This window comes from Dromiciops gliroides, chromosome 2 (assembly GCF_019393635.1).
Source record: "Dromiciops gliroides isolate mDroGli1 chromosome 2, mDroGli1.pri, whole genome shotgun sequence".
In the NCBI taxonomy this organism is placed as follows: Eukaryota; Metazoa; Chordata; class Mammalia; order Microbiotheria; family Microbiotheriidae; genus Dromiciops; species Dromiciops gliroides.
The window spans coordinates 337488931-337512584 of record NC_057862.1 but is presented as its reverse complement, the minus strand read 5'-3'; positions in this window follow the sequence as shown (position 1 = coordinate 337512584).

The following is a 23654-nucleotide window of genomic DNA, read 5'->3' as shown; positions in this document are numbered from 1 at the left end:
GCCCTGGCCAGTCAGCCCCTATTTGCCTTTGAGTGGGAGGACCCGGACTCAGGCTGGAAAACCCAGCTAACCTGGACTCACCTTCCCCAAGGATTCAAGAATTCCCCCACTCTTTTTGGGGAAGCAGTGGCACGGGATCTCCAGGCATTCTCTCAGCAGGAGCTTGGCTGCACCCTGATCCATTATGTAGATGACCTCCTCCTTGCCGGATTGACAGGAGACCAGTGCTGGATGGGAACCTAGGCCCTGCTGGATGTCCTCTCCAAAGCAGGATACGAGGTCTCCAGGAAGAAAGCCCAGATCTGCCAAACCCAGGTGAAGTATTTGGGGTTTGTTGTCACACAGGGCCACTGAACTTTGGGTGTAGAGAGGGTAAAAGTCATTCTCAACATTCCCACACCAAGGACCAAGAGGCAGCTCCGTGAATTCCTCAGGGGAGCCGGATACTGTTGCATCTGGATGCCAGGGTTTGCCCAACTCGCCAAACCCCTGTATGAGGCCTTCTTGGGACTGGAGCAGGAGCCCCTACTTTTGGAGGAGGTGAAAGAGAAAGCTTTCAGGGAGTTTAAGCTCCTACTCACACAGGCCCCTGCATTAGGTCTCCCTGATGTCTCCAGGTCTTTTCATCTATTTGTGACTGAGAAGAACAAAATTGCCCTGCAGGTCCTTACCCAAACTATTAGGCCATGGGAGAGGCCCATTACCTACCTATCCAAGCACCTTGATCCTGTCTCAGCAGGATGGCCTCCCTGCCTGAGAGCTCTGACAGCTACTGTCCTCCTTGTCAAAGAGGAGGCTGATAAACTGACTTTGGGACAGACTATCCACGTTAGGGTCCCTCACTCTGTCACTTCTGTCAGCCCAGAAGGCAGAACTATGGGCCCTCATACGTGCCCTGCAACTGGCAGAGGACATGTCAATAAACATCTATATTGACTCAAGGTATGCTTTGGAGACCCTCCACATCCGCGGGGCCATCTACAAGGAGCAGGGACTCCTTACTTCAGGGGGAAAGCATATTAAAAACCAGTATGAAATCCTGCAAATGCTTGAGGCTGTCTGGAAACCCAGAAGGGTCTCAGTCATTCACTGCTGAGGCCATCAAATTGGGGATGATCCCAAGGGAAAAATCTTGCTGACAGGACAGCCCGACAGGCAGCAGAATCAGCTAGCACAAGGGAAAGTTACCTCCTTGTGCAAAGGGGGGAATCGGAGTCGGTAGAAACTGAAAGTGAAGCCCCAGCATATACCCCCGAGGAGGTAGGCTGGGCTCAGAAGGAGGGGGCACAACAGAACACCACTGGGAATTGGGTACTCCCGGATGGGTGCCTCTTTATCCTTTGGAAGGACGTATATGCTTTCATTTGCCAGCAGCATTCCCTCACCCACCTGGGGAAGACTGCCCTAGAAGCCATGCTTCAAAAATATTACAATGCCGCTAAGGTGGCCTCCTTATGTGCTTCTGCCAGCCTGCAATGTCAGACCTGTGCTAAGAATAACACCAGCCAGGGACCCGATAAACTTCTGGGGGTTCAGCCAGCAGGGACAGCCGATTTCAAGGACTTGGTAGTAGACTTCACAGAGATTAAAGCCTGCAGAGGCGATAAATATCTTTTGGTTTTAATCTGCACCTTCACCGGTTGGGTTGAGGCTTTTCCAACCCGAACAGAAAAAGCATCAGAAGTGGTTAGAGCCTTTCTCTGAGAGATTCTGCCCCGTTATTCCCTTCCCCTAACAATTGGGAGTGACAGTGGCCCTGCTTTCGTGGCCACTGTGGCGCAGGGGCTGGCCAAGGGTCTGGGAATCAAGTAGAAATTGCATACTGCTTACAGACCTCAGAGCTCAGGGAAAGTGGAGTGTATGAATAGGACCCTTAAGTCTATCCTAGCTAAATTCTGTCAAGAGACCAGTCTGCATTGGGTAGACATGCTACCCCTTGCCCTGCTTAGAGTTAGATGCACACCAGGAGTCATAGGATACTCCCCTTATGAGCTCCTGTTCGGGAGACCACTCTCACTCACCAGGGCTCTCCATGATTCCAAAGCCATAGGTGAACTCACACAGGATGCAGCCTTGGTTCAGCTAGGGAAGACTTTAGCCCAGCTACACAGAACAGTTCTAGAAAGGGAACCTATACCCCTTGGTCACCCAGTGCATCATTTCCAGCCGGGAGACCAGGTCTGGGTCAAGGATTGGAAGAAGGAACCCCTCCAACCAATTTTGATGGGCCCCCACACAGTGGTTCTTGTCACCCCCACGTCTCTTAAAGTTACAAGTATCATTCCATCATTCCCTGGGTCCATAATTCCAAAGTAAAGAAGGCTCTGCTGCCCAGTAGAAGGTGGAGATGTGAGTTGGTTCTTGATTGCCACAACAAGCTTCAGATCATGAAGGAGCAGTGGGACCCTGCCAGCAGGCCGTTGGCCCAGAAGCAGATGACTGCCTGATGTGGACAACTTTCCCAAGACCCCTGTGCTGATGCATGAGACTCATTTAACCATTTTGATTTTCCTACTCTGTAAATTGGCATTTGCTATATATCTGTTTTGCCTGAATAACTGCCTTATCGTCTTCCTGGTTCCCCAGCTGTCTGTCTATGCTAACTCAGACTTTGTTTCTCCAGTTATGGCTGTGTGCACTGAACTGGAGGGAGTAGGGAGATCAAAACGGGCCCTAAATGATGCCCCTCTAGAATCTAGGTGATATAGAGGGGGCATCAAAGGGGGAAATGATATGGGAAAATACAGGGGATGAAACTGAGGCCTGAGCTGAGACCCCCAAAATGAAAGTAGAACATACTGTTTATTCCCCTGAAGTCTGTGGTTTAGTACCAACTTCCTGACTTATGCCTCTGTTTACTGAAATATGCCTTCCTGTCTGCCAAGTAAGCTCACCACAATGTACCTACGAAAACCTGCGTGCATTTTCACACTTAAGAGATATAAAAACTGCAGTTTGGACACTTGTTGGCTTCCTAGAGTATCAGAGGCTACTCTGCTTTGGGCCTGCGTGTCAATAAACTGCTCATCTTTATTCCTGAGTGCCATTTGGGTTTCTCCGTTGGAATTTCCCACAACACTGTCACTTACAATCTATGTGATTTTGAGCAAGCCACTTAACCTCTTTGAGCCTCAGGTTCCTAATCTGTAAAATCGACAGCTTGGCCTAGATAACGTCAGAGATTACTTCTAAATCTAAGTCTATGATATTAATGAATGCAGTTTCAGGAACAGCTTCTGAACACAAACTGAAAGTGTATCTTGGTTGTCATTTAACTTGCTAAAACACAGGCAAAAATAATTTAATAATTGGGTTTTTCATTGTTTAATTGCCATTTTTCCTCATAGCCTTAAGAATTTCTAAAGCATTGTACAATGGAAAGTTCCTACTCATATCTCTGAGCTTGAAAGTGCCAACAAAGCATATTAATAAGGGGACTAGAATGAGAGAAAACGTTAAGCCTTAGTTAGACTGAACCCTAGAGGACTGTCATCCTCAGCAATTTCCAACAATTTGCCATCACCACCACCACCACTCAAAAGAAAAGAAACCTCTCAACTTTGTTAATAAATAAATCCATTCCCCTCCTCTCTCCCCTCCCCCCACCAAGAATGAGAGAGAGAGAGAGAGAGAGAGAGAGAGAGAGAGAGAGAGAGAGAGAGAGAGAGAGAGAGAGAGAGAGAGAGAGCGCAGATATGCCTATGTTTGTATCCATGGTACTACTGACAAAGGAGGAAAAATGATAAATTACTTTTTATTGCACTGTCATGCCCCAGTGCCTCTGTTAACACAAGTCTGAAACTCCTCAGTGGCTGATTCCATTCCTTGGTCCTAAACTATATGGCTTGAGAAGCTCAGATGTAGCTGTCAGAAGGAACAAAGCATTTTAGAGCTGGAAGGGACCATAGGGTTCATCTACTAACAACATTAACTTTACACTAGAGACAACTAAAGCCCAGAGACACAAAGTGCCCTACCCCTGGTCACACAGCTAGTTAATGGCAGAGCAGGTACTAGAGTTCAGATATGTCTCCTGGTTTCTATTTCCCTGTTATTTCTGCCATATCACAATGACACTGAAATGATCCCCTTGTTATGGAAAAGAGATGATGATGTTTCTTTGTCTGCTTAAATGACTGCCCTTTAAGTCTTCAGAGGAGAATAGAGTGTGGTAAATCACTTTGGGGTGGGGGTGGATAAGAAACTAGATTTAAAACCATTGTGTGAATAGTTATCTTCCTTAATGGTTGTATACTTTGTAGCTGAACTAATGAGAGCTGGGGGGTGGGGGTGGGGGGGGAAGGATTTCTCTTTTTTGTGTGGCTAGAGAAAATAGTCTGAATTCAACTTCAGGGAGCCGAACTTGGTGCAGTGTGCCTCACATGGAAGCTGTTCTACCTATAGCACAACTGAACAATTTCCTCAGCCAGTTGATGCCCTAATACCTGGGCAAGTAGCCATTTTCTAGGGCCATAGACCATTCTCATCTCCCCAATGACTACATTTCAGAAAATATCCTTATTGCTTCATCTTGACCTAAATTAATAAAATTCTCAGGACATCTACTGTAAAAACTAAAATACTGCCTCTAGACAAGATAGTCCTTCAAAACAAAATTGAAAAGCATGAGTATAGTAATGAAAAAAAAATCTTTCAAATTTGTATCACCACTTTGGAGAAGGAAATTCTAACACTTAGAGAAGACATGTTTTGGGTATCTTTCCAGCCCTTGCACTTCACAAACCCTGCCAATAAGGCTGAGTTTTTCTCCACTAATATTAGTGGTACATTAATATTTATAGCTTAGCAACCAGAATACAGATAATTATTTATGGTTCCAGGGACACAGACAATGTTAAAAGAAACCCCAAGCTCTCCCAATCGATACTCATATGTACAAACACTCTAAAATTAGTCTTTTCAAGCTGGATTGGAAAATATTCATGATGAAAGTCCCTACTGGACTTGGCAGAGTATGTTTTATCTGGCTTTCCGTTTTAAGATCACTGCCTTCTTTGATCTTTGATTTTATTTTAATTTCATAGAAACTAAGTTATACCAATGTCACTTGTTGCATTCAGTTTAACAAACCCAGTCTATGTGATAATGTTAAAATCCTCCCAAAGTTTCTCATTAGTTTATGCATTAATGTAATTCTTCCTCGTTACTTACAGAAAAAAATTCACTTCATGAAAATTTAATGAAAAACTAATTATTCTATTCCACCAAACAGTGTATTTAGACAAATAGTAATTGTATCAGTCTGTCTTCTGCACTGATTTTGCTTGGAAAACGTGTGTCCCTCAAATGAATAATTACCTACAGAATAATTAAAGGTTGCTGATATGGCCTACTCATCCCACTTGTACACAGAAACAGCAGAGTCTGTCTTCCCTGAAATCTATCTCCGTCATGTTGGATAAGCTTACTGTCCATCACAGAGTTGGCATCAATTCCTACTCAATTACAGAAGAACATAGCACCATATTAAAAGACAAATAAGGTTTAATTTTAATCGCAGGCTGCCTATAAGTCCATGTTCCATTATAGATTAAAGGAGTCAATTATTTTTAAAAGCAAAGCTTTAATGAAAGGTCTCACTAATATATGGACAACAACATCATCCTCTCTGCATTCTAAGTTATATCCTTAGTAATGATTTAGGAAACTTTAAAAACAAAAAGGTACACATCATAAAGATGCTTCCAATAGGTTATTTTGCTACAAAATAGGACCCATTTCTAAATAGAAAATGCAGCATTTGGTATTTAAAAGCCTTGAAGATAAATTGCCATAAATCTTACTTTGCCCGCTTTCATCACCTCATGCATTTGTAAGCTAGAGTCATGAATCCTGGATTCTCCACCTATGTCTAGCACTAGCTGGCTATGTGACCTCGGACAGGTCAACAAATCTGTCAGTGTTTCTGATTCATTTGGAAAGTGGAAGGAATAGAAAACATGAACAATTCCCAGTCTAAAGTAAACTTTGTACTTGTAATTTTTTTATTTAAAAAGTTTTGTGCACTAGTAATTAGGAACTCCTAGACTTTTAGAGATCATTAAGATCTCTTCCAGCTCTTTGATCCTATAATAATCTTCTAGATCATCTTCACACCTCTAACCTCTTCTACTAGTTTTTCTCTTATCCTGTATATTATTACTCAAATGCTTTGTTCTTATGCCTCCTGATAGAACAGAACGTACATTTCTTGAGGGCAAGAACTATTTTGGTTTTTGTCTTTGTTTCTCCAGTTCCTAGAACATAAGTTCTCAAAATTGATTCTTGATTTCTAGGTTGTCACTCCATTGGTAAAGAGGTTATAGTAGCTACCAATTTTCTATCCTATAAAATCTATGCTTCTCAAACTATTATTTAAAACCTCCTTATTTTTTGCCTTTGTACCTTCTTTTACTCCAACGTAATTTTTATTACTTTGCAGTAGCAGCATGCATGCAGCTAAAGAGCTAAACACACTGTAAAAACTAAAATATTAATTGCAGGAAAGATTCTCTTTGAAAATGCAAGCTGAAAATCTTGAGCTACATTCCTCAATTGTTTTCCTACTTGTGCCTCTATTTGTTCATATTGTTCTCTCTACCTAAAATGCCTACAGTCACCTTTTGACTATCAATCCACTTTCTTTGATTCTTTAAATCACTTCTTTAATTCTCTGTTCAAAAGTCCTCTAAACCAAAGTTTCCCTGGTTAATCCAATATAACTTTTATAACTCTTCCATCCCAGTTCCTATGTAAAGGAGAGGGAAAGTGGGCTAGAAAGACCACTAAATTCAGAGTTTAAAAAAAAGAGAGATTTGGGCTTAAGTCCCTGGTCCAATACTTACTAGTGTGATCTTTGAAAAATCATTTAACCTCTCTGAGAGTCATTTCTGGATGTATAAAATAGAGTTAATAACTTTGTACTATCTACCTTTCTGTATTGTTCTGAGTATGGTGCTTTTTAAACTCTAAAAAATACTATTAAAAGATCTACAATCATGTTCATATGTTGCTTTGCAACTTCTTTTTCTTAGATGTTTCATGATTAAACATTTTGTCTCTTTGATTGAATCATAAACTCCTTGAGAACAGAGACCATATTATTTGTCTCTTTTTTATTTCCTAAATCAGTCACATAGCAAATTCTTAGGGATTACCTGATGTTGTTACTTTTGTTCAGATTCTCATCAATTCTTACTTGGGTTATTGTTAAGCCTGCTAATTGATCCCTCCCCCACACACTCTTCCTTCTCCAATTCATCCTTTAAACAGCTATAAAAAGAAACTTTCTAATACACATTTCTTGCCATGTAACTTTTCTGCTAAAACAAACAAAATGAACCCAGAAACCTTTAGTGGCTCCTTTATGCTTAGCAAATAAAGCACAAATTCTAGTCAGGCATTTTAAAATATTCAAAATGTGTCTCCAACACTAACTCCTAGTTCAACCTTATTTCATATTATGCCCTTGTCCACAGACCATCTAGTCTAGCCACACTAGACAATTAGCTTTTCTTCAAACTAATAAGCTGTCTTCGAATTCTGTATATCCCTGCAGGTCATACTCCAGGCCTAGAGTGTATTCCCTTATCCTTGCATTTCTGCTTTGTTATCAATAATACTGAACTGACATAATCAGTCCGAGCAAAGCATTGTGTAAATTACATATTAAGACAGGAATGGGGGCAGCTGGGTGGCACAGTAGATAAAGCAACTGCCCTGGATTCAGGAGGACCTGCCTCAGACAATTGACACTTACTAGCTGGGTGACCCTCATTGCCCTGATAAAACAAACAAACAAAAAACTCCCCAAAACAAACAAAAAACAAAAAAGACAGGAATGGGAGTTTCTAGTTTTTGTTCACTGATTTGACCCACATTGGATAAAAGTATTCTTTATTTTCTCAAGTTTTCTAAGAGTACTTTTCTCCCCATCCCCAATCTTGCCTTTTTGTTCATTCACAACCTAAGTGACATATACTTGGTTGAATACATATCATATTCTACCTTTAGCTATACCCCACATATAAGATTCTTGAGGACAGGGACTTTTGGTGGTGATATTTCTAATATCATTTTCCCCAGTGTCTAATACTCTACTTCATTTATAATAAACAATTAGTAAACATTTGTTGAATTGAATTGTAAAGAGTTTTATTTTAGTCACTTTGGGGAATGGGAAAATATGCCTTAAACAAAATATATGATGTATACTATGAGTCAAATACTTGTAATCCCCCATAGAAACTGGTACAGTACTTATTCAGAAAGATATCATTTAGCTTTCCTTAGTCTTTTGTTTGGAGAATCTATAATGTGTAATCAAGCTAGGATTGACATATTCTATTCCAATGGTAGTTACTGAGAGCAAATAATTATTCTATCCTTAAGATCCCTTAAGACTAAAATTTCAGGTTTTATAAAATTAATTTATGCCTTCCTTCATCACCTTTCTTTTGCAGAAAAAAGTAGGACAAATTTACTTTTTAGAAATTTTATATCTTAAGTGGATGTAACTGTCATAAATAGTTTAATAGAAAACATTGAGCAATAATGAATTCATTGATATCCTATATTTTTAGAAGGAAGTTCTTATTTTTATGTTGAAAACTATAGCTAACATTGACTTTCAGAAAGTCAGGATTATTTAGGAGACAGATTTTTTTTAGTTCCTAGTTTATTGAGTCTCTCAACTCCCTTCCTCTAATCCTCACAACTTCTCAAAATCATCACCAACTCTTTCCTTCCCTGAAGTCAAAGAAAAGTTATACTTACTGTTTGCTAATGTTATTCCCTCTGCCTGTGCCTTTGATGGCCTTTGATATCCTTTGATACCATTCCTGTCTTTTTTCCTCTAGGACCTTGCCCTAACAGTCATCTACTGTCTCTTTCATTTTTAATTTCTTCTCTACCGATCCTTCTTTTCCTTCTGTAAATAGTCTTAGAACTCCAGATCTTCCTATCAAGCCTTTCTTTATTTCTTCTACCTCATCCAGCTACTATGCTATCTTCCTAACAACTGCTACTTTGCACAGCCAAACCTCTTGAAAAAAAAAATTAAAAAGATGTCTATACCCAATGTTTCTACTTCCTTATCTTGTATTTTCTCGTCATTGCCATATATTTATTAAATCCCAATCATTGTATAGAAGTTTCTTTCTAAAATATAACCAGTAATCTCCTAATAGTCAGATTCAATGAATCCTCCCCACTCCCTACTTGAGTTTTCATCCTCTGATTTTTGGGTACTCCCTGTTATATTCCTTTGTTTCCTTCCCTACCCCTTCAATTTATCCTCTTCTGTCTCTTTAACTCTTACCTACCTCTCTTCCTGATGTGGGTATTTCTGAAAATGATCTTTGGTCTCCCCTAGTCAATCTCATTCAATCCTACAGTATAATTATAAGTTTTATACATATGATGCCAATAGCTATACCTTCACACTATTTTTTTTCAAACTAACACAACATTAATTGCACACAGAACATCTCTACATACATTCCCTTTAGGCTCCTCAGAGTTAACACATCTACAATGTAACAATACTTTCCGAATTGACTTTTCATATCAAGACACCATTATTTACCCTATTTCCCTTGATTGAAATCTAGATGTTGTTTAGGGCTAAAATTCTAGCTAGTCTGTCTAAAATATCTAATGAGTGGTCGCCAATAAATTATAAGCTTTAGTAAGAGTTAGACTTTTAAGCATTTATTAAGGAGAATAAGAATTTGGTAAAGAGAAAGGCCTACATTCATCTATCTATTAAAGGGAGAGCACATTTCTAGCTTCGCTCTCCACCAGAGTCCAAAGGCAAGAGGGTCTCAGACAGAGTGCTACTCTCTTCCTTCTTCCTCCCACTCGCCTGCGTCATTTCTTGACACCAAAGAAAAGACTCCTTGCCCTCAAAGACCTTTGCTTCATGGGCAGAACTCTTCTACAGTAAGTCTCCAGCAGGTTGCGTCATTCTAATCATTACAGTATACGCTCTGACTCTTCGCTCTCAATTCTCCTATCCAGTAGGTTGCTAAGCTTTGTCAAATCTCTCATTTGGTATTTCACTTGTCCATCTCTTCCTTCATAGTCCTGATGTACTATGCTCTCAGTTCAGGCTCTCCTTATCACCTTCTTGGAATATCATATTTCTCTTAACCAGTCTCCTCACCTTTACTCTTTGCCTCCTTCAGTTAATTCTTCATATGATATTGCCATTCGAATTTTCTTCATGCATTATTCTAGTCATGTTACTTCACTGTTGGCAAATGTCCAATAACTCCCTATTGCCCAATCAGTACAGTTGCAATTCTTTTCTCTAATATTTATGGTCCTTCACAATCTAGGACCAATCCACTTTAAAATTTTATTTCATAAATAAAGCATGCTATGTGGAGTTTGGCATCAAAAGATCTAAGTTCAAATATACACATTTCTTCTACTATTTGTGTGACTCTTTGCAAGCCAACCTCTCTGAATCTCAGATTCTTTTTGTAAAATGAGAACATTGGACAATTTCTGTTTCTGTTCTAAAATTAATTTACTTCTGGCCCCATGTTCTGTCACTAGAATCTAGCAGTGCTTTCCTATGCCTATGCTCTGGGCTCATTTAATTCTATGACTGAGATGTTTTCGCTTTCCCTATACCCCTGTTAAATTTCTATTCATCCACTAAAACCCAACTCATCTATCCCCTATAGAGGTGACAGTCTTCAGAATAGAGGAAACAAGGGAGGAAAGAAAGATTAAAATAATGGGTACAAGTTACCTAGCATCTACAGAGAGATTTAAATGTTTGGAACTAATACAAAGTTTCACCTCAAATTTTAACCAGTCCTTTATTAAATCATGCTACATATTTGAAGTTTTTTTTTGTTTGTTTTTCTGTTTTTCTTTTTGTGTTTGCTTGTTTTAAATATCAGCAGAGTTATTATGGAAACAGAGGAGGAGGGTTGGGGGTTGGAAAGCCAGATTGAAATCCAAATACTCTTTCCTTACTCCTTTTTTATTTTACTTGACTCTTCAGGATTAAAGACCATTTCTTCAATCTGGACTGAGCAAGCCAATTGCAATGTTGACAGTTAAACAATACGTTAGATTTATGAGTAATAGTACAATTTACTTCTTTAGTTGGTCAATTAAATTCATTTGTTAAGTTAACCAAAATAAATAGACCAACTGTGGGGAGGGAGAGCATACTAAACAATTCTTGGGTTGTAGGGGAGGAGATTATAGTTTCTTCCTCTGCAGTTTTAACCCCTATGAACCTGTTCCCTTGCTCCAGTTCTAAAATGCTTACCCCAGCACTGTGTAACCATTATATTCTTCTTGCTGAGGTGGGGGATTGGGCGGCATGTTTCACTATCAGTGAGACACCTTTTCCTCCCATTACCACCACTGGGTACTTGAACTACACACCATGCGATTGGTGTGGAGATAGGCTGGGGAAAATTAGCCCCAAAGGCTAACACCCATCCCCCAAAGAAATTAGCACCAAAGGTTACACTAACACCCATCTTCCAAAGAAAACTAAGACCTTACCCAATTCTAATCACTCTACTCCTCTCCCTTCTATTTCCCCTGCAGCCTCTGATGACCTTATTTTATTGTGGTATGGTGGAAAAATCTCTGTGTTTATATCAGAGGACCTGAATTTGTTTCCGAGTTCTGTCATTTATTACTTGTACAATAATGTATGTCACTTCACTTATCTGGGCTCTACTTTCCTCATCTATAAAATGAAGAAGTTGGATTAAATGGCCGCCAAAGTCCTTTCCAGATTGAAATCTTTCATTCTAATCTATTCTCAGTCCCCCCCCCCCAGCTTTTCTTGCAGTTGGAAACCTTTCTTTTCCCTGATGGCACCGTATCTTTTCCCACCCCCTCTAAGGCTGGCTCTTCTTACTCCCATACCCACTAACATGTGGCCAGAAGGAATTGGCATTGGGGCAGCTAGGTGGTGCAGTGGATAGAGCACCAGCCCTGGAGTCAGGAGGACCAGAGTTCAAATCTGACCTCAGACACTTGACACTTACTAGCTGTGTGACCCTGGGCAAGTCACTTGACACCAATTGCGGAGGAGGAGGAGGAGGAGGAGGAGGAGGAGGAGGAGGAGGAGGAGGAGGAGGAATTGGCATACTCTGCTCTCCATTCTCACTGTCAAGCTTCCCAATGCTACACTCAGTTAATAATTCTCCTTTAATATTTATTCCAATCTATCCAGATCTTGTGGCTATCATTTATGTTTCTCCAAATCACTCTTCCTCTTGCTTAACAAGTTTAATATTTAGTTCAGTTTTCTTCTCCCTGATAATCCTTAGAAAAATGTGACCTCCCATTCCTTCAATTTACTTGACTGCCATCTCTTTGATTACTATGTCAATTGTTTTTAAGATTGCTAAGAACTCAGTGATCCCTTCAGATATCAACAATAACATTCAATTCACTTTTTACATGTGTAGAAATTCCTAGTTATAGTTCCATTTCTATTAGAAACCCTTGATTACTCTATATTTAATCCTTATTATAATTGGAAATAACTTTTTCAATTCCTAAATTCTCTATGTATATGTACTTCTATCTACATGCACAAAATGTCACATCAAATTTTAATTAGTTCTTTATAAGATTTTGCTTCATGCTTAAAATTTTACTTTACTTTTAAAGCTTAACAGTCATTACAGGAAGCGGGTAAAAGAAAGACTGAAATCTAAATATCCTCTACTTACTTCTATAAAACTGCCCTTGGCCCTTTCCTATCGGAGAAAATTCTTCTAAGTTGGACAGGACAAACCATTTGTAAAGCTGACAGTTGAAATAAATACAAATAGAGTCAGGGTTAGTTTCTTAGAGCTCTCTCTCTCTCTCTCTCTCTCTCTCTCTCTCTCTCTCTCTCTCTCTCTCCCTCCCTCCCTCTCCCTCTCCCTCACTTGGTCTTGCTCTCCCCTTCTATCTTTATATATATGTATACATACTACATGCCTATATGTTATATAATTTTAAGAGATTATAGAGTAACTTTAAGTTAAAATTACATTGGTTGTTTTATAGTAATCACATTCCCCTCTTTCCCATGTAATTTAACAAAATCATTGAAATTCTTTTCATGTGTACTATGTGAATGCTATTATCTTCACAAAAATGTGTTCATATGTGCACCCATAAAACTCTTTTTATTCTAATTAGTATTACCATCAAAACCAATAAACATCTTACTTGAGAAGTTTATGATACTGAATAGCTTTAAATATACTAGAGGCATTTCATTCAAAAACTATCTTCCTGTCTTCCATTCCATTACTGAATACCTATAGGATGATGCAGAAAAAATTAAAAGAGAAACAAAGACATTTCTCTATTTCTACCTTTATTTTAAATGAAAATAAGCAACTTTGATCATTATTTTGAAATAAATAGACTTAAAAATAAAGTGACTACTAGCACGTTCTCTTTTGGAATCATTGTATTAAGAAATATAGATTGGAATGGCTTGAGAAAGGTGAAATTAAACATTAAGATTTATTTGAATTTCATCACTTAAAAGTGAGGTAAATTCTTTCTTGAATGATTTTTCAAGAAAGAAATGAAGATCAATTATATTTAAAATGATTTCATATTAGTTTGATTCTATATTCTATTTGCTCATTATTGGCTTTAAACAATTAAAAATACCACAATCTAGAAATCAGAATAACTTCTGGAACACAAGTGCTGCATATACACAATATCAGCTACACAGATACATTTTATTATATTTGTCTCATTTTCTAAAATCATGAATGAAAATACCCAATAAAAGTGGTAGTCACTCAATATAAAAAATTTCAATGCTGTTTTGTTTTATTTTTTCATAATGTCATAAGCTGAAATTCTCATTCACTTGTTTTGATTTTGCTTTGTCAGAGAGATTTGTCATTTATATATGATAATGTACTTCATCATAATTTCAAAACTCAAGTTTAAAGACAAGAGGAACTGAAGTTTGTCAGGATGCTATGATTGAGACAGGTATTTATCCTGGATCAGTAGGCAGAGTCATTTCCTTCTTCATTCATTCAAGTGCATCTTTCCACCAAGTGTTACTGCCACAGATAACATCAAGAAGTCATTGAGTTTGGGAACCAGAATGATTTGGAGCATAGAGATGTTGCCTCCCTCATTCTTTTTAAGATTCATTTAAACTCAAAATTATGTTTAAATACACTTCTGAATCAAGCATTTATGACCATTTTTGTTCCTTTTTCTCCTGATTTTGTCTCAAAGAGAAGACTGGTGGACCAAAATCAGAATTGATCACTACATGCTTAATGTTCAATTGCTCAGATGTTGTTGTTCAGCTACTGGCCACTACTTCAGTAAGAATAAAACAAGAGAAAATAAAACAAAACAATTGACTAGAAAATTCAGTTGGACTCTGCTGAAAGATGAGGCCTGAAGTGTCATCTCTTTTTTGATGTTTCTTGCATTCTGTCATCAGGGTATCATTAGTGAAAAAGCCCATCAGTGATTTAATAGAGTCCCTACTTCTTTCATCCCTGATAAGGCCACCAAACTACAAATAATAAACTTAACAAATGATCAGTTTATTATTGAAAACATATACATAAATTTATATAATGTTTTACAACTTTATGTACAAATGCTAAATACATATGTATATGCATGCTTCATCAGATGGTTAATATATAATAGAATATCCAATTATAAAAAACAATTTGCTTAGAAAATGAAATACTTAATAAAAAGTTTTTATAAGTATCTTTTTTTTTTAATTAACTAAATCATTTTGACTGTGCAATCATATCCCTAAAGGCCTGCATTAAAGTTTAAAAAATTAATCAAATGCATTTTTAGAACAAGCTTCAAGGTAAAAGAGACATACTTTGACCCAAATATCTAGTGAGGAGTATAATATAGGACCTTTAATTATCATTTCTATTATAACTGTTCTATTGAAGAAACGAAAACTAGTACACTTACCTACTGTTACCCCCACATGGTTTCTTTGGCTACCATAGATGAAGGCTCTTCTGTGATGTGTCACCCACTGAGGCTGTTCACTCAACTCTTTTAATCTCTTCAGTTATCCATCTCTGGTTACAAATATTGAATCTGCATGGAGGCAATGGCAAACAAAATATCAAACTGAATAAAATAACTAGATTTTTACAAAGAAAAGTTGGCAGAACAAAAGGAGAAAAAAATTCGCAGGTATTTTTCCTCCCCAGAAAGATGCAGCAGAGAACATTATTTTCCTTGTTTGAATAGTTTCTGATTATACACACACACACACACACACACACACACACACATATATGCATTTGTTCACCATTGAAATCACATCATAACAGGAAAGGTGAAACCAAAAGAGGTAACTTTTCCAATTTTAGAAAATAATAAGATAAAATGTAACATTAATTGGGAGATGAAATAACAGTCCTTAGTAACGAGCAAAGAACCTGCAGGAAACTTGAGTACTATTTTAGAACAGCCTGTTGGAAGTCAAGGGTGGAGGGGACATGGTAATATTTGCCATGGATCAAAAGGAAGAGGCACTGAAAACAAAACAAAGCAAAGCAAAACCTCTAGAGTGGTTAACTGGCAAAGTCAAAGAGGCTGTGCTAGGGAGAAAGGAGAAATGGCAAAAACTAGAAAAATGAGGAGATCAGAAAAGCCCTCAGTATTTTTCAGGTCAAGTGCAAACTAAAATTTAGATGGACAAAAACACCCCAAACAAAAAACAAAGAATGTCTTATAATGACTCCAAAGCCAGTAATTCAGGTCTTTTCATAGACATCAAAAGCATGAAGCAAACTAAAGAATCAGTAGGACCACTTGATGATCCTGAAGCAAAAGGCTCAGCCTGGGATGAAAAGGTGATAGCTGACAGATAATATATTATTTTCCTCATTCTTTCCTGAGAAAAGATTTAAGAGATATTTCCATTCCCAAATTGTCTTTTGAAACAGACCTGTTAGAGGTACTAGATCAAATAGTGGTAAATGCACATGGCACCTACTTGATAAACTAGATGTGGATAAATCACTGGGACTAGATGCCATCCACTCAAGAGCTGGGAAGTAATTCAAGGGTGAAATTGAGAAATCATTGATCAAAATGTAAAGTTTGTTTTTATGAATGGTCAATCTGTTAGAAAAATGGTTGATTGCCAATGTGACCTCCAATATATTAAAAATAATTCCAAAAGGAATTTTATGAATTACAGGCTTTTTCTCCCTTCCAAATCAGATTAGCTCATGGGATTTACCATAATCAGTATGAAGGATCACAGGCATATTACATATAGAAAGGGGATGTCAGAGAATAAGCATTTATATGGTGCCTATCATATATCACACATTATAGCAAGTGCTTTATATATTTTAAATTTGATCCTCACAAAAGGTAGGTGCTGTTTTTCCTATTTTGCAGTTTAGGAAACTAAGGAAAACAGAAGTTAAGTGACTTGTTCAGCATTATACAGGTAGAAAGTGTCCATGTCTGGATTTAAACTCATGTCTTCCTGATTCCAGGCCCAGTGCTCTATCCATTGTGCCACTAAGCTGTCTCAGAGTGAGAATAACAATATGATATAGTTTCCATGGGCAGCTAGTTCACACAAGTAGATAGAGTACCAGAATTGGAATTAGGAAGACTCATCTTCCTGAGTTCAAATACAGTCTCAGAAATTTACTAGCTGTGTGATCCTGTGAAACTTACTTAACCCTATTTCCCTCAGTTTCTTCATAGGTTAAATGAGCTGTAGAAGGAAATGGCCATTATCTTTGTCAAATGTAAGGGGCTAAAATTCTAGCTATGATGGCTAAAATCTAATGAGTAGGCATCTTAAATTAGAAGCTTTAGCAAGAGTTTATACTTTTAAGTATTTATTAATGTGTATCAGATATCGGTAAGGAAAAAGAGAGAGGTAAAAGGCAAACTTCCTCTAACTTTCTAATAGACCCCAGTATCCAACCCACTAAGCCAAGGTCAGGAACCCCAAAAGACCAATGCTTCAGTAGCTTCTCCCTGAAGCCTCGTGAGAAACTGGAAACAGGGCTGTCCACACACACATAGCTCCAAGATAATTGGTTGGCAGCTCTGATTGACAGTTCCCATGGGTGGTTCTATAGACGTAACTTCTGGATGATAAAGTAACATGGCTTCCAAGCCACATGCTTTCTCTTCATGTCGGAGCTTCCCTGAAATATTTCTCCCAACAGGGGGTGTCATTCTAATTCTCACACAAGAAAACCACAAATGAGGTCATAAAGATTTGGATATGACTGAAAACAATTGTACAACAAAAACAAATGGCTTCTGTATGAGGGAAATCATACAGTTTTATTATACTAAAGGGTTTTGTTTTTGTTTTTGAGAAGATAAACATGTAGACAAGGGGAAACAGTAGAGAATAATTTATTTTGACTTTCAAAAGATCTTTAACATGTTTTCTTACCTAAGGCTGGTAGAGAAGTGTTTGACTTTTGTCATGAATTTAAGGGCAGACCAACACAACTTTAGAAAAGTGTAAATAATGCTGTCTCTTGAGATTAAGTGTGGAAAACAATATTTTCAACAATTTTTTTCTTAATGATCAGGAAGAAGGAATGTACATTGAAATCACCAAATCTGCATAAGACAGATATGAAAATATATGTCATATCCTAAAAGATAAGCTCAAATATACTGAGATAAGCTTTTTTAGATACCAAAATGTCAAGTTAACTTAGATAAACCACAGGAAGTATAGAAAAACAGCAAATGAGTTTTATTTTTTGTTTTTGTTTTATTTTTAATTTTTGACCAGAGCAAATTTAACTCAGTGAACTTAGGGAAAATATACCAATCCCTAGAGATGATGGGCTCAGAACTACCAATTGAAAACCAGAAGAGGCATCTAAGAGCTACTATAGAATATTTATTGATGATATCAGAAGAATGTATTTGTGGCTGAACAGATGAACATAATATTGACCATCATCAGGAAGGTTAACAAAAACATAACATAAAAAAATTAAAAATTATATAGTCACTATGTTGAACTTTATTTTTGCAACTGAATAAAATCATAAATTGATAAAATATATATTAATATTTACTGTTTTCTAGGCATTGTGTTAAGAACAACAGCAATAATAAAATAGCCCCACAGTCTAGCAATATCCTGTAATTTAATGAGTGGGTATAATCCCTAACAAAATTAGAACATTTTACAATTTTAAATGACAAAGGGAGGGAGTAGTAATTGTGTAGATGAAGAACTTTTATATCAAATCCTGATTCTTAGAATTATTCCCACCATCTGTCTCCTCTACTCCTTATCATGTCCTGCTAAATATTTCAGAAGCAAAAACAAAGTAAAATAAAACAAACATCCCCCCCAACCCTCCTAAATGCATTCATTGCAAATTTATATTATATGATCTAATACAGGCTCTCATTGGAGCAAGGCAATCATTTTGTTCCTCCTTAATTTATTCTTTTTCAAACTCACCACAGTAGGTGATCCAACCTTTCTCTTCTCTCCTTAATGCTTTCCTGACTTTTTCTTAATAAAAATGAGATGTTTTATATTAATCTCAAACTCAACTTGTCCAAAATACAACCACAATATTTTCCCCCAAGATCCATCTCCCTTCAGAACTTCAGAATTAAGGATACCATTATCCTACAGGATACTTAGGTTAAAAACTTTCGTGTCATTCTCAACTTCTCATTGACTTCACATACTCAGTCAGATGTCTTATCTTGCCATTTTTATTCCTACAACATCTCTTACATAACTATCTACTCACAGAGCTATCACCTTCTTTCAAGGCCTTATCACCTCTTGATGGGAATTTACGAATGACCTCCTAATTACTCTCCCTGCTTACTCTTTCCCCACTCTGATCCATCTTCTCAGTGGTCAAAGTGATTTTCCTGAAGCCAAATCTGTCTATGTCACTCTCTTATTTAATAAATTCTACTAGCTACCTATTACCTTTAGGATCCAATATGAACTGCTCTATTTGATTTAAAGCTCTTTAAAAACTGATGCCTTCCTATCTTTCTGTCTTCTTACACATTCTCCCTATCTGTACTCTACACTCTGCCCTCGTAATGAACTGTGCAGTCATATTGGCCTATTTGCTATTTCTTATTCTATGCCTTTATACAGGCTCTTCCTAATCCTGGAATATTCTCCCTCCTCATCTCTGTATCTTCCTTCAAGTACCAACTTCTGCAGGAGGCCTTCTTTGGCCCCTTAGCTACTAGTATCTTTTCTTCTAAGATTATTTTGAATCATTAGAACGTGACCTCCTTGAAAATTGAGATTATTTTCATTTTTTCTTTGTATCCCTAGGCTTAGCACAGTTTCTGATTATTTATATATATATATATATATATGTGTGTGTGTGTGTGTGTGTGTATGTGTGTATGTATATCTACACAGATACACAGATACATATATGTATCTGTGTATGTGTATATATATATATATATATAAAGTCTTTATAGATTTCTTATTGATTAATTTAATAATAGAACTAAAAAAAAACATTTAGGTGATACTCAAAAGAGGTCTTCTTATTGTTTGCCCTTCTTCTTGAAGAGGACCATGACATAGGGAGATGATGTCATTACTTGCAATGAATTGGATTTGTGAAAATATTTTTGTTAACTAGGGCTAATTTGGGGGCTGAAGCTGACTGGAGGACTAATCTGGGGACTTTTGACTATTTGGCTATCTGACTGCGTTTAATTTAATATGGGCCATTTATAAAGTTCCACCACACTGCTCCCAAATTGATAAACTACAGATTAAGAAGCCTCTTAACTAAATAATCAAAGCAGAGTTTATTTATGAGATACTATTTCAAATTAGGAATACAGGGAAATAAAATGTACAACCTGACTGCTTTCCTGCGGTCTCTTTCCACTGCATCTCTTTCCCAACTGCTGCGCTTAGAACTTCTTGAATACAATAAGGGCCTTAGCCGCCTCCGGCCTCAGGGCACGTTACGTTTTCCCTGGTTTGTATTAAGGCCTGTAACCTTGTCAGCCCCGTCTCTCCTTTTCTGAACCAAACTCTCCTCCGTCCTTGTCCGTGCTCCCCTCTAGTCTTTCTAGTCCGTCCTCCTGTAGTCCACCTAGTCTGTCCCCCCCTTAGTCTTGTCTATCTAGTCCGTCCTCAGCCCATCCTCTAGTCCATCTCCCTCTCCTGTCTCGTTCCCAGGTCTATATATACACCTTTTCTTCTCTCCACTCAAATCTCGGGGCTTCCTTCGCCCCCACAAATCAAGCTAATCCGTCAGCCAGAGCTGCAGCTGGAGGGGGTGGGGGGTGCTCTCGAGCCTCATGCCTCAGCACAGGCCATCCGGGATCCTTCAGATAGCTCCACTCAGGTCGGTGGGAGCTGGGGCTTTTTCTTTTCCCCCAGCTGTCTGACCTGGCATCTTGTATAGCCCACGGGGCTTTTCCGCTCAGCCGAAGCTGAGGAGGAGGGGGAGAGACCCTGAGGGCCTAAGGCTTTCTAATCTCAGCCTAAAGGTAGGGCCCCCAAAATCAAAATAAATTTCCGCAGATTTAAGTGAGGCAAAGCTCTGCAAGGTCACCAACCTCATCCTCTCCTTTAGAGCCATGTGGTTCCAGTGGCAAGATATATATCAGGACCACTGGAGATGGCCCTGGATGTTTAAAGCAACTGGAGTTAAGTAATTTGCCCATGGTCACACAGCTAGTAAATATCTGAGGTGAGATTTGAACTTAGGTCCTCCCAAGTTCAGGGCCTATGCTCTTCCCACTGCACCACCTAACTAGCCCTTGAGAGAACTAATGAACTCTGAGTACAAACTGAAGTTTAATTTTCTTACTTTCTTTATTGTTTTTACTTTTTTTTGGAAATATGGATAATATGGAAATATGTCTTGCATGATTTCAAATGTATGAATATCACTTGCCTTCTCAGTGGGCATAGGAGGGGGTGGGAAGAAAAGAATTTGGAACTCAAACTCAAAATTTAAGAAGAAAGAAATGTTAAAAATATATAATTAAAAAAAAGAAAAACCTAGGTTTTCTTAGATTTAAGCAGAGGTTCAGATCTAATACCTAAATAAACAATTGAATGAACGAATGAATGAATTAACAAGTAAATAAATAAACAAACTTGAACCTTGATTAGGATTCTAACCAAGCCTCTTAACAGATAAAAATTACATCAGTGTGACAGACATAATTCTTTTACATACTGTAATCACATACATTCCTCTTAGGCCATAAAAGTTAAAGATGAGATAGATTCATAATCCCACACTTCTTCAATGACATCAAAATTGAAGAAACCTAATTAAACCGTCTCTATAGGTAAACGGAGACAGCTAGATGACTCAGTCAATAGAGTGCTGGGCCTGGAGTCAGAAAGACCTGAGTTCAGATGCTGCCACAGTCACCTACTAGCTGCATTACTCTGGACAAGTCACTTATTTTCTGTTTGCCTGAAGTCAGGAAGACTCATCTTTCTGAGTTCAAATCCAGCCTTAGATAAATACTAGCTGAGTCACCAATAAAGCAGGGCTTCTTATCCAAGGATGGTTTAAGGGCATCCCATGGGACAACATTTATTAACAGAAGACAGGCTTTCAGGTAACCAAAAGTTCAAAAAGGATGGCCCTTAGGCCCAAATAATGAAAAGATACAAAAAGTCAAAAATTCCCATTACAACTATAAACATGGTGTGAAGGGACCAGAGTGCCTCCAGCTAGAGGACTCCCCCAGTTCCCCACCGAGATCCTCAGTTTCTCGCCCTGGGGCTCCCTCCTCTTTCTCCTCTCCCCTCTCTTGAACCTCCCCACCCAATAGGGTGGTAGGGAGAGGGGAGTCCTGTCCCCTTCAGGGTAATGGGAACTACACTCAAAAAGTGGCCTTCCTTTCTTGTCTGCTCCTAGAGGATGGAGAAAGGATTTTGTGACTTTACATGTGCTTGTATGTTTATTTGTATTCTAGAATCAATGAATACCTAATAACTCCAGAGGTAAATTCAAGAATATTAATGAAACCACCGCTTCAAGCAAAAGATCTAATAGTAAACATAAGAAATTTATCTTTCTTTGATTTGTCTTTGATTTGCCAGCAGCTGAGACAATAATTCACTTATGGTTTAGAGACAGTACTTGAGGATGAGAGGCAATGTAGAACATTGGAAATTGATGGTGGCTCTGGAGTCAGTGTAACTGGGTTCAAATCTTGCTTCTGTTACTTCACCATATAAAAGCTTAGACAAACCACTTACTACCTCTGGGTTTGTAAAATTAGGGGTTTGCACTATATGACTTTGAAGTCCCCTTTCATCTCTAAATCTATGATCTTATGATCCTATCAGCATGTTTAATACATCATCAAGTGAACCTAGACTGTATTTTAATACATCTTTTCCGGACTTTGTGATCTCTAGAAACTCATCATTTTGAAAGATTAAATGAACTCTGTAGCTTACCACTCCTCAGGTCATTTCCCATCCCCACTGCAGGACTTCATCATGCCCACAGAATGGATAATCTACCCCCAGCCACCAGCCTTTCAACTAATTTTTATATGTTGTCTTCCCCATTAGATTGTGAGCTCTTTAATAAATGTGACTATCTTATACTTTACTTTGTATCCTCTGCAGTTAGCGAAGGGCTGGGCACATAGTAAGCGCTTGATGAACATTCATGGAGAATGTCTATTGACATCTCTAACCTTCTGAGATAAGTACTGAGGACAGTCACAGCCCCTATAGCATTTCCTCTCAGAGGTGTCAGTGTAAAAGAGAGTGCCAATCAGAACAAGAAACACCTACAAAGCCTCCTGGTAGAGACCTTATGATTGTCAGAGTAGCAAGCCACCTAGATGGTATGATTTCTGAAGCACCAAAAATCCCACCTGCAACAAAATATCCAGTAACTGAAATTATCAATATTAAAATAACTCTTTTAGATTAGATGATTATCAGTCCACCAATATTCTATGTTGGAAGAAGATGAATCTCTTGGCACATGAGCACAAATTAATCTGATTAACTTTTTTTTTTTTGGTAGGCAATGGGGGTTAAGTGACTTGCCCAGGGTCACACAGCTAGTCAGTGTTAAGTGTCTGAGGCCAGATTTAAACTCAGGTACTCCTAACTTCAGGGCCAGCGCTCTATCCACTGAGCCACCTAGCTGCCCCCTGATTAACTTTTACTGAGCACAACTTGTGGCCCTGAGCCCTAGGAGAGTGGGCTTGCATTAGGTGTGTCTCTCTCACATGGAAAGTACATGATAAGGCATTATATTCTCATCGTGAAACTTATTTTGGCTGAGAAAGATAGGCTTTTCAATATGCTTGCCAGGAGTGGAAAAATATATAAATATGCATACTGAATTATACATAAATATGCATATGTGCATGTACACCCCTACACTCTGCTTAGATAATAAATAGACAAAAGATTGGTCTTCTGGTTATCTAGCTATACATGCAGTTAGAAGTTTAAGAAGAACTTGAATATCCTATGCTGTGGGAAAACATGAAGGCCCTATATACAGCAGCAAGCCTTGGAGAATCCATTTAATTTGAGTTCAGAAGGATCAGAGGCACTTGAAGTGTGAGAACTTGAAAGATTAGAATGGGCTGACTTTGACACAAGCCACAAATCT